The sequence below is a fragment of the Pogoniulus pusillus genome, chromosome 36 (assembly GCF_015220805.1).
Source record: "Pogoniulus pusillus isolate bPogPus1 chromosome 36, bPogPus1.pri, whole genome shotgun sequence".
In the NCBI taxonomy this organism is placed as follows: domain Eukaryota; kingdom Metazoa; phylum Chordata; class Aves; order Piciformes; family Lybiidae; genus Pogoniulus; species Pogoniulus pusillus.
This window is the reverse complement of record NC_087299.1, coordinates 5,146,186-5,155,829: the sequence shown is the minus strand read 5'-3', so window position 1 is coordinate 5,155,829 and position 9,644 is coordinate 5,146,186.

Genomic DNA, 9,644 nt, shown 5'->3' with positions numbered 1-9,644 from the left:
CTGGGGCAGGAGCTCCTGGCTGGTGCTGTTGTTTTGGCATGCTGGATGGGTGCTCGTGGGTCACACACTGCTGTCTGGCCCTGAAATGGAAGTGGGAAGGTTTCAGATTGCCTTGGTGCAGCCACCTCAGGTGTGCAGCCTCCTGTTGAGGCACAGAGCTAAGGGTGGAATCAACTCTCTGACTGCACAATCCCCCACAGGTGAGGGATTTAAAATCACCCCAAAGCCTCATCTCCTTGACTGGCACAAAGCAGCTTCCAGACATGCTGTGGTGGTTGTGCTGTTCTACATCACAGTCCTGTCCTGCTGCTGCAGGAGGGAGGTTGGAGGCCAAGCTGCACCTCAGAGCAGACAGGAAAGCAGGGAGACCTTGCAGAGGCTCACACTGGCTGCACAAGTCAAGGCCAGAATGTGTGTCCTGAGCCTTTCTGAGTTAAGTTGAGCATCTGAAAACCAGAAGTGCCAAGGTTTGGCAAGCTGCTGTGTGCACAGAGGTCCCTGCACCTCCTCCATGGCAGTGCTGTGTCAGGACCCTGCCCAGCTGTCTCTCTGGCACCCACTGCCAGCAGGGCTGAGAACTTCTCCCGTTAACTCCAGCATATTTTAGTGCTGGATGTGCTGCTAGGAAGCATCCAGGTGATGACTGCTGGCAGCACTGGGAGGAGGGCTCACCTCAGAGGCACAGCTCACAGTGGGCAGTGCATCTGCCTGGCATGGAGGAGGGACAGAGGCTTCTGTGTCACTTCAGGGTGGAGGAGCACAAGGAGGAAGCCTCATTCCAGCATGCCAACCCAAAGCTGCTCCAGCACAGTAGAGGTTGTGCTGGGAACCATGCAGCCAGGAGCACACTTGGGGCTGGCTCTCAAGAGCCAGCAGCCTCAGGCTGGCCATGGAGGAAAGCAGCTGGAGTAGCTTTGGTGGAGAAGGACTAAGAGGTTGAGCTAACAGCAGCAGCAGCAGCAGATGGTCCAGGAAATTTCACCCTTCCTTTTTTGGCTTTCCACAACCCCTGTGAAAGTGCCCAAGGCTCTGAGACCAACAGTCAGCATCACCTGAACTGCTTCATGTATTTGCACAAAGCTCTGGGGCAAAGGCAGCCTGAGAGCTGCCACTGGCAGCAGCAGCCAGGCTCTGCCAAGGGCACAGGAGCCTCCTGGCCCACCACAGCAGCTGCTGCTGCTGCAGCACAGCCCTGCCCAGGCACTTGGCCTTGAATTGATTCCCACCAGGGCCAACTGAAGAGACTCAAAGAATTGTTTCTTCTCCTGGTAGGATTGGTTTGAACCTGTACAGAACTTGTCAGTGTGTGCTCAGCCTTCTCTGCTTTCTTGCTCCCTTTCCAGCACTGTTTGCATTAGAGCTCATCCTTGGGAAGAAATCATCTTCTCAGGAGGCTGTAGTGAAGGACCAAAAGGTGGCACCAAGGTTGGATCTTGTGTGGTTGCTAAGCAGGGAGCAGGAAGATGTTGCCCATGTGCCAAATGCCCCTGATCAATCCTGCCAGGCTCCAGACAATCACTCAGACCTTTCCCTTCCTTGCCTTCCAGTGACCTTTGCACCACACAAAGGTTTCTCTTTGTTTCCTTGGCTGGTTGGGAAGTGAAGGCAGCCCCCAGGAGCCAGCAGCCCCTCCCCACCTGTCCTTCACCTTCACAGGCTCTGCAGGGCCCCCAAACAAAGGGCTGGACAAAGGCCTGGGAGCTGCTGGGGACAGCTTAGGGCTGGCAAGTGCTGCCATTGTGCCAGCAAGTGATGCCACCATGCCTTGCCCTAGGAAAGCCCTGACCTGCAGCCAGCTTGCAAGCTTCACCCCTCGGTGCACAGAGACTCATCCAGTGCTCAGGGGTCAGGGATCCAGCTGCACCCAAGCTGCAGCTGTGGGGCTCCTGCTGTAACTCACCCATCAGAGCATCTTTCTGCTCAGGGCCCACAGTGCTCTCTGAGTCCTCAGAACAAGACCTGTGGTGGCTGTGAGTGTTTGTGAGCTCTGCCCTGGGCTGCCTTGGTCAGCACTGAAACACTCTTGGAGTTGCCACCGCACTCCTCAGGCGAGGAGGTGACAGGGCAGCAGCCAGCTGGTCTCCAAAGTGTGCTGCAAGCACCGAGCAGTGCAGGGGATCCCGTGAGGCTTTCTCGGGGGGGGGGGGTGGTCTTCCTGCAGTGTCTCACCCTCCTCTCCACTGCCTTGTTCCTCCAGCAGCAGTTTGTCAGCAGCTCCTGGCTCAGCAGGCACCATCTCCCCTGCAGGGCTGTCCTGTGCTCCCCAGGCTCTCCAAGAGCCAGGGCTGGCAGTGCCCAACCCAGCCAAGGGTTTAGGACATGGCAAATAGAGGGGATCCAAATCATGAAATGATTGATTGCTTTTCCTGCTTCCTGATTGACTTCCTTCCCATTTCCTCTAGCTGGAGTCTGTTTGTTGCAGCATCTCTCTCCAGCCCCTTTAGCTGCAGCATCTCTCTCCAGCCCCTTTAGCTGCAGCATCTCTCTCCAGCCCCTTTAGCTGCAGGATCTCTCTCCAGCCCCTTTAGCTGCAGGTTCTCTCTCTAGCCCCTTTAGCTGCAGCATCTCTCTCCAGCCCCTTTAGCTGCAGGATCTCTCTCCAGCCCTTTTAGCTGCAGCATCTCTCTCCAGCCCCTTTAGCTGCAGGATCTCTCTCCAGCCCCTTTAGCTGCAGCATCTCTCTCCATCCCCTTTAGCTGCAGGTTCTCTCTCTAGCCCCTTTAGCTGCAGCATCTCTCTCCAGCCCCTTTAGCTGCAGGATTTCTCTCCAGCCTCTCTGATTTAGCACTGATTCCAAGTTTAATTTCCCCACAGCTCAGATAAATGAAGAGGAAATCTCCCCAGACCTCTCTTTATCTGGGAGCTTTCATTTGATTGCACTTGAAACCCATTGCAGCTCCCAGCAGATGTCTAGGTCGTGGTTTGCTGCCACAGACAAAAGCCATCCCTGCTTCTGAAGGATGCTTCTGAGGGCTGTGGTGCTGAGGAGGGTCCTGCCACAGCTTGCTGCCCACTGTGGGTGGTGGGAAGGTCTGGGCCTCTTGGCTTCCATGAGACATCTTCCCACCTGAGCTAGCTAGGGAGGAGAAACCAGGTCTGTTGTATGTCCTTCCCTCACTCTTGCCTGCCCAGGTGCTCATGCCAGTCCCTGTGGGTGATGCTGAAAGCTTGGAGGTGGCAAGCATGTGGGTGCAGCAGGGATGAGAGAACAAAATCCAGAGCAAGCCAGGTGCTGTGGGATGTTCCCAGCACACCTTGGAAGCACCTGGCTTGTAGGGCTAGGATGAGAGGGGACAGATTGAGGCTTGAGAAGGGCGGATTAAAAGCGGAGATGAGGAAAGACATTCTTGGTAGTAGGGGTGGGGAGACACTGGCCCAGGTTGCCCAGGGAGGTTGTGGAGCACAGAATCATCCAATGTGATCAAAGATCTGGTTCTGTGCTCCACCACGTCCCTGGAGGTGTCGGAGGCCAGGCTGGATAAAACCTCGAGCGACCTGGGCCAGTGGGAGGCGTCCTTGCCCCGTGGCAGGGAGGTTGGAACTGGATGGTCTCGAAGGTCCCTTCCAACCCGAGCAGGCTGAGCCTCCGTGGCCACAGAGGAGTGGAAGTTTTTGGCTGCTCCCCGATCAGCACTTAAGAGCTCCTGCCCCTGCCGGGCGCGGGGCGTTCCTGGAGCCACTTGCACAATGACCTGGGACCTGTCGGACTCTGCAAGCATCAAAGCACTGGATCGTGAGCCCCCTCCCCTCCCCCGGCCCGTCTCGATCTGCTGAGTAGCGCTGGGCTGTGCCGTGCTGCGAGCGTGCCAGGGGGGAGCCAGGGGCACCCCGAGGGCATCCCCTGCGCTCCCGGGCGGCGGTCAGTAGCCTGTTCGCAAAGCCATGAACCTTCTCCTCTGTTAGTGCTGAGTGGTAACTGTGATTATTGAATGATTCCAGGATTATTTGGGTTTGTTTGTTAGTATTTTGGGGTTTGTTTGTTTTTTTTTGTTTTGTTTGAATTTTGGTTCCTCTCTTCTGTCGTTAATTCTTAATTACCACTTTGGGGGTGGGAATAAAGAAAGGAAGAAAAAAAAAAAGAAGGAAAAAGAAATGAAAAGGAAAAAAAAAGATAATGGAAAGGAAAAAAAAATAAGGAAACGAATGGAAAGGAAAAAAAAATGAACTAAGGAAACGAATGGAAAGGAAAAAAATGAACTAAGGAAATTAATGGAAAGAAAAAAATTAACTAAGGAAACGAATGGAAAGGAAAAAAAATGAACTAAGGAAACGAATGGAAAGGAAAAAAATGAACTAAGGAAATGAATGGAAAGGAAAAAAATGAACTAAGGAAACGAATGGAAAGGGAAAAAATGAACTAAGGAAATGAAAGGAAAAAAATGAAATAAGGAAATTAATGAAATGAAAAAAAAAAAGAAAATAAGAAAATTAATGGAAAGGAAAAAAATGAAATAAGGAAATTAATGAAATGAAAAAAAAAAGAAAATAAGAAAATGAATGAAAAGAAAAAAAGAAACGAATGGAAAGGGGGAAAATAATAAGAAAATGAATGGAAAGGAAAAGAATTAAAATAAGGACATTAATGAAATGAAAAAAAAAGAAAATAAAGAAAATGGATTAAAAGGAAAAAATGAAAAAAAGAAATTGAATGAAAAGAGGGAAATGAATGAAAAGGAAAAGAATGAAAAGAGGAAAATGAATGAAAGGAAAAGAATGAAAAGAGGAAAATGAATGAAAGGAAAAGAATGAAAATAAGAAAATGTAAAGGAAAAAGTGAAAAGGAAAAATCATTAAATAGAAAAAAATAAATTAAAAATAAATAGGAAAAAATAATAGAAAAAAACGAAATAGAAAAAATAAATAGAAAAAGATGAAATAGAAGAAAAATAATTAAAAAGGAAACAAAAGACTGAAAAGGAAAGAAAAGAATGAAAAATAAGGAAACAAATGGAAACAAAAGAAAAGGAAATAAAAGAATGGGGAGAAAAGAATGGAAATGAAAAAAGAAAAAGAAGATAAAAATGCAAAAAAAAAAGAAGAAAAATAATTTTAAAAAAGGAAAAAATGAAAATAAATTAAAAAAAAGGAAAAACAAAAATTTTAAAAAAATGTAAAAAAAATGAAAAAAGGCAAAAGAAAAACAATGGAAAAAATAAAAAAGGAGGAAAAAATGGAAAAAAGGGGTAAAAAAAAAAAAAAGAAAAAATAAAGAAGGAAAAAAAAAAAGGCAAAAAAACAAAACCAACCCAAGGCAGCTTTGATTTCCAGATGTGCAATCCAGAGGTGAACAAAGTCATTCTGCGAGTCCCCCCTGGTTGTGTTTTCCCTCCTGGCTCTCTCGGTGGCAGGAGAGGCTCTGCCCTGCTGCCAGCCCCAGCCTGCAGCTGTGATCTCCTCTCCTCAGCATCCTGCTTGCCAGCATCCCCCCCCAACCCCTGCGCTGCAGCCACAGCTTTCCTTTGCCCCCTTTCTTCCCACCACAGATCTGATTTAGGGCTTGGGGTGTTGTTTTTTTTTTTTGGTCTGGGTTTTTTTTCCTCCTCCTTTCCTCCTTTTAGGACCTGTATAGTGGAATTTTTTTGGTTGTTGTTTTGTTTTTTTAATGAAATCAATTGTAAATGTCTGGTTTTCATATGATGTTTAAAATAACCCCCTCCCCCCCCCTTTGAGAAAGAGGATGGTGCTTGTTCCATATCACCCCTTGATTGTATATTGCTTCTGTTCTGTTTATAAAAGTAAAACTTGTGCATGACTTGTGTTTAGCAGTCATTATGGTGTCTGTTTGTGGAATTTTTATTCAAAAACAAACAAAAAAATGAGGTTAAAAAAAAAGGAAAAAAAAAGAGGAAAAAAGAAAGAGAAAAAAAAAGAGGAAAAAAGAAAGAGAAAAAAAAAGAGGAAAAAAGAAAGAGAAAAAAAAGAGGAAAAAAGAAAGAGGAAAAAAAAAGATGAAAAAAGAAAGAGAAAAAAAAGGAAAAAAGAAAGAGAAAAAAAAGAAAAAGGAAAAAAAGAGAAGGAAAAAAAAGAGATAAAAAAGAGAAGAAAAAAAGAGAGACAAAAGGAGGGCAAAAAGGAAAAAAAGGGGGAAAAAAAGAAAAAAGAGGGGAAAAAAGGAAAAGGGGTAAAAAGAGAGGAAAAAAGAGGGGAAAAGAGGAAAAAGGGGGGGAAAGGGGGGAAGGCAGGGGAAAAAAGAGGGAAAATAGAAAAAAGGGGGGGAAAGGAGGGGAAAATAGAAAAAAAAGAGGGGGGGCAAGGAGGGGAAAAGATAAAAAAGAGGGGAAAAAAGAGGAAAAAATAGGGGGAAAAGGAGAGGGAAAGAAAGGGGGGGAAGAGAGAAAAGGGGGGGAAAGAGTGGAAAAAGGGGGGGGAAGAAAAAAGAGGGGGAAGAGGAAAAAAGAAAGGGGGAAAAGGAGAGGAAAAAGGGGGGGAAAGGAAAAAAAAGGAGGGGAAAAAAAGAAGAAAAGAGCTGAAAAAGAGAGAAAAGAAAACTCTGTAGATGCACTTAATTGTATATGTGGTTAAAGTCTGAGGCTAGGAGCCTCCAACTGCCAAGCAAAGAGAGGATAAATAAACAATGAAACCCCCCCTCGAGTAAATAAAATGCTGGCAGTTAATGCGTTAAGGTGAAATGGTTTTGTTTGGGAGCAGGATGAAAGAGGTGTGGAGTGGAAGGAAACAATGCAGAGAGAAAACAAACCTCCACCCCACACACCCCATACACAACCCTCCCCTCCCCACCCCACCCCCCCCCAGAAAAAAAAAAAAGAGGCAATTTTCTCCCAATTTCAGTTTTGATGCTTGTGATAAAAAGACTAAAGAAAAAAAAAAAAAAAGGAAACAAAATGTTATTTGTGTAGAGAAATTCCCAAACCATGCCTAGGAGAAGCTGATTTTGAGGTTAATGCTGTAGAATAGGAATGTTAAACCAAATGTAATCTTTCCAATGCTACGAGGAATTTATACCTGAGATTGATATGCAATAAACCTGTGTGCTTTTATAAGCAGTGGTCCTGAGAGCTTCTGTCCTGGGAGGAGGAGGAGGAGGAGGAGTGCTGGGCACCTGGGCTTCAGCCTTTGGATGCTCACTCAAGGTTCTACACCTGGCCAAATGACAAACCTCGTGTGTGCTCCAGGCTGGAAAGTTGGAATCGCAGGATCATCGAATGAAACAGGTTGGAGAAGACCTTTGAGATTGTTGAGTCCGACTTAGCCCTCAACACCGACTTACCCATGGCACTAAGTGCCTCATCTAGTCTCCTTTTAAACACCTCCAGGGATGGAGACTCCACCACCTCCCCAGGCAGCCCATTCCAATGCCTGTCACTCTTGCTGTGAAGAACTTCTTCCTAACGTCCAGCCTGAACCTGCCTTGGTACAGCTGGAGGCTGTGTCCTCTCCTGTCACTGCTTGCCTGGGAGAAGAGACCAACCTCACCTGGCTACAACCTCCCTTCAAGCTGAGAGAGCAGTGAGGTCTCCCCTGAGACTCCTCCAGGCTGCCTCAAGTGCTGCATCCAGTTCAGGTGCCTCTGGTGCAAGAAGGGCACAGAGATGTTGGGCTGAGGCCAGAGGAGTCCACAAAGGTGCTCTGAGGCCAGGCTGAGATGTTTAAGGGGTGTGTGGACCTGGTATAGTAATGGTGGCCTTGCAGTTCAGGGTTGAAGGTTGGACTGGATGATCTTGAAGGAAGAGGAGGAACTCCTTTATAGTGAGGCTGCCCAGAGAGGTTGTGGAGCCTCCTTCTCTTGAGGCTTTCAAACCCCAGCTGGGTGCATTCTTGTGTGACCTGCCCTGGGTGCTGCTGCTTTGGTAGGAGTGGGTTGGACTTGGATGTCCAGAAGCCACTTCTGATTCCCTACCATTCTGGGATACTGTCTCTGCCAACCAAGGAGATTGTGGGATTGTGTGAGTCTGGGGATGTGCCACTGTCACTGCAAGGCTGGCATGGGGAAGTGTGAGAAGTACCCATGACCAGCTTTGGGCTCCCCAGTTCAAGAGAGACAGAGATCTGCTGGGGAAGGTCCAGAGGAGGACTACGAGGATGGTGAGGGGACTGGAGCACTGCCTCGTGAGGAGAAGCTGAACGACCTGGGGCTGTTTAGTCTGGAGAGGAGAAGACTGAGAGGGGATTTAATCAATGTTTAGAACTCTCTGAGGGCTGGGGGTCAGGAGAGGAGGGACAGGCTCTGCTCACTGCTCCCTGGGAGAGGACAAAGAGCAATGGATGGAAGCTGCAGCACAGGAGGTTCCAGCTCAGCACAAGGGGGAACTTCTTTGCTGTGAGGGTCCCAGAAGTTGTGGAGTCTTCTTCTCTGCAGCCTTTCCAGGCCTGTCTGGATGTGTTCCTGTGTGCCCTGAGCTAGATTGGATGGTCCTGTTCTGGCAGAGGGGTTGGACTGGCTGATCTCCTTGAGTCCCTTCCAACTGCTGTGCTCCCTGCGGAGGGGAGCAGGCCAGGACACAGCAGCAGCGAGCTCTCCGCAAGTGCCGAGGCTGTTTCCTTTCAGCACGTCGAGCTGCGGGCGAGGGCAGCAGCCGTCGGGAGCGATGCGGCGGTTCAGCGGGGGCCCCGGCAGCAGAAAGGACTTCAAAGCAGGGTCTCCGAACTAACAACAAGCATTAACCCGGCGGATGAATGGGCTGCGCTTCAAAGAGTCGCTCAGGCTGAGCAGATGATGGTGTCCTACATCCAGCGTAATGGCCCTTCCCTGGAGCCTGCCGTGGGAGGGCTTCAGCCCTGCCCCAAGCCGTGAGTGGAAGCCCCGCGCCTGGCTCTGACGGCTGCCAGCCTTTCTCCTTGTTAGCCCTGGGGGGAGAGGAGCGTGGGGGGATAAATCCCCACGGGATGAGAGGGCTGTGATAATGGAGTGATTGTCAGGCAGGCCTCGGGGAGAGCAGAACGGAGTCTTTTAAAGGAGTATTGCTGACAAGTGGAGTTTGTCATCCAGCAAGCACTTGAGATGCACCACAGCCCCGCCAGAAAAAAGGCTCCAGCTCTGAGGAGGGGAAAGGCAAAAGGCTCAGAGCCGGGGGGCAAAGGAGGAGGTCAAGGAAAAGTCTGTTCCCAGTGACACGCAGAGCACTGCTGAGCCCGGGCAGCTGTCAGCAGCCCTGACCTTCAGATCGCAGCGTGGGAGGGGCTGGATCCTTTCCCGTGGTAACTCCACGCCCCAACAGACTGTGCGTGTGTGACACCAGAGTGTCCCAAAAGGATGTCCCATGCATCCAGAGGGGACAGCCTGGGGTTTACCTATAGCCACCAAAGGCTTGAGCTGCTGCAGCGAACCTTTAGTGAGCAGCAGCCTGTTTTGAACCACGGAAGGGCTGCTGCTGGCCAGGCCTGGGGACAGGCAGAGATGTGACTGTCGTGGAGCCCTGGAATGGTTTGGGCTGAAGTCGACTTTGAAGTTCACTTCCCCTCTCCAACCCTCTGCAGTCAGCAGGGACATCCAAAACCAGAGCAGGGTGCTCAGAGCCCCAAACAACCTCGCTTGGAATGGCTCCAGGGATAGGACATCTCCCTCCTCTCTGGGCACCCTGGGCCAGGCTCTCACCGCCCTCAGAGTACAACATCTCTGCCTTCTCTCCAGTCTGAATCCCCTTCTTTTGAGGGACACCACCACCCCTTGTCCCGGCAGCAGACCC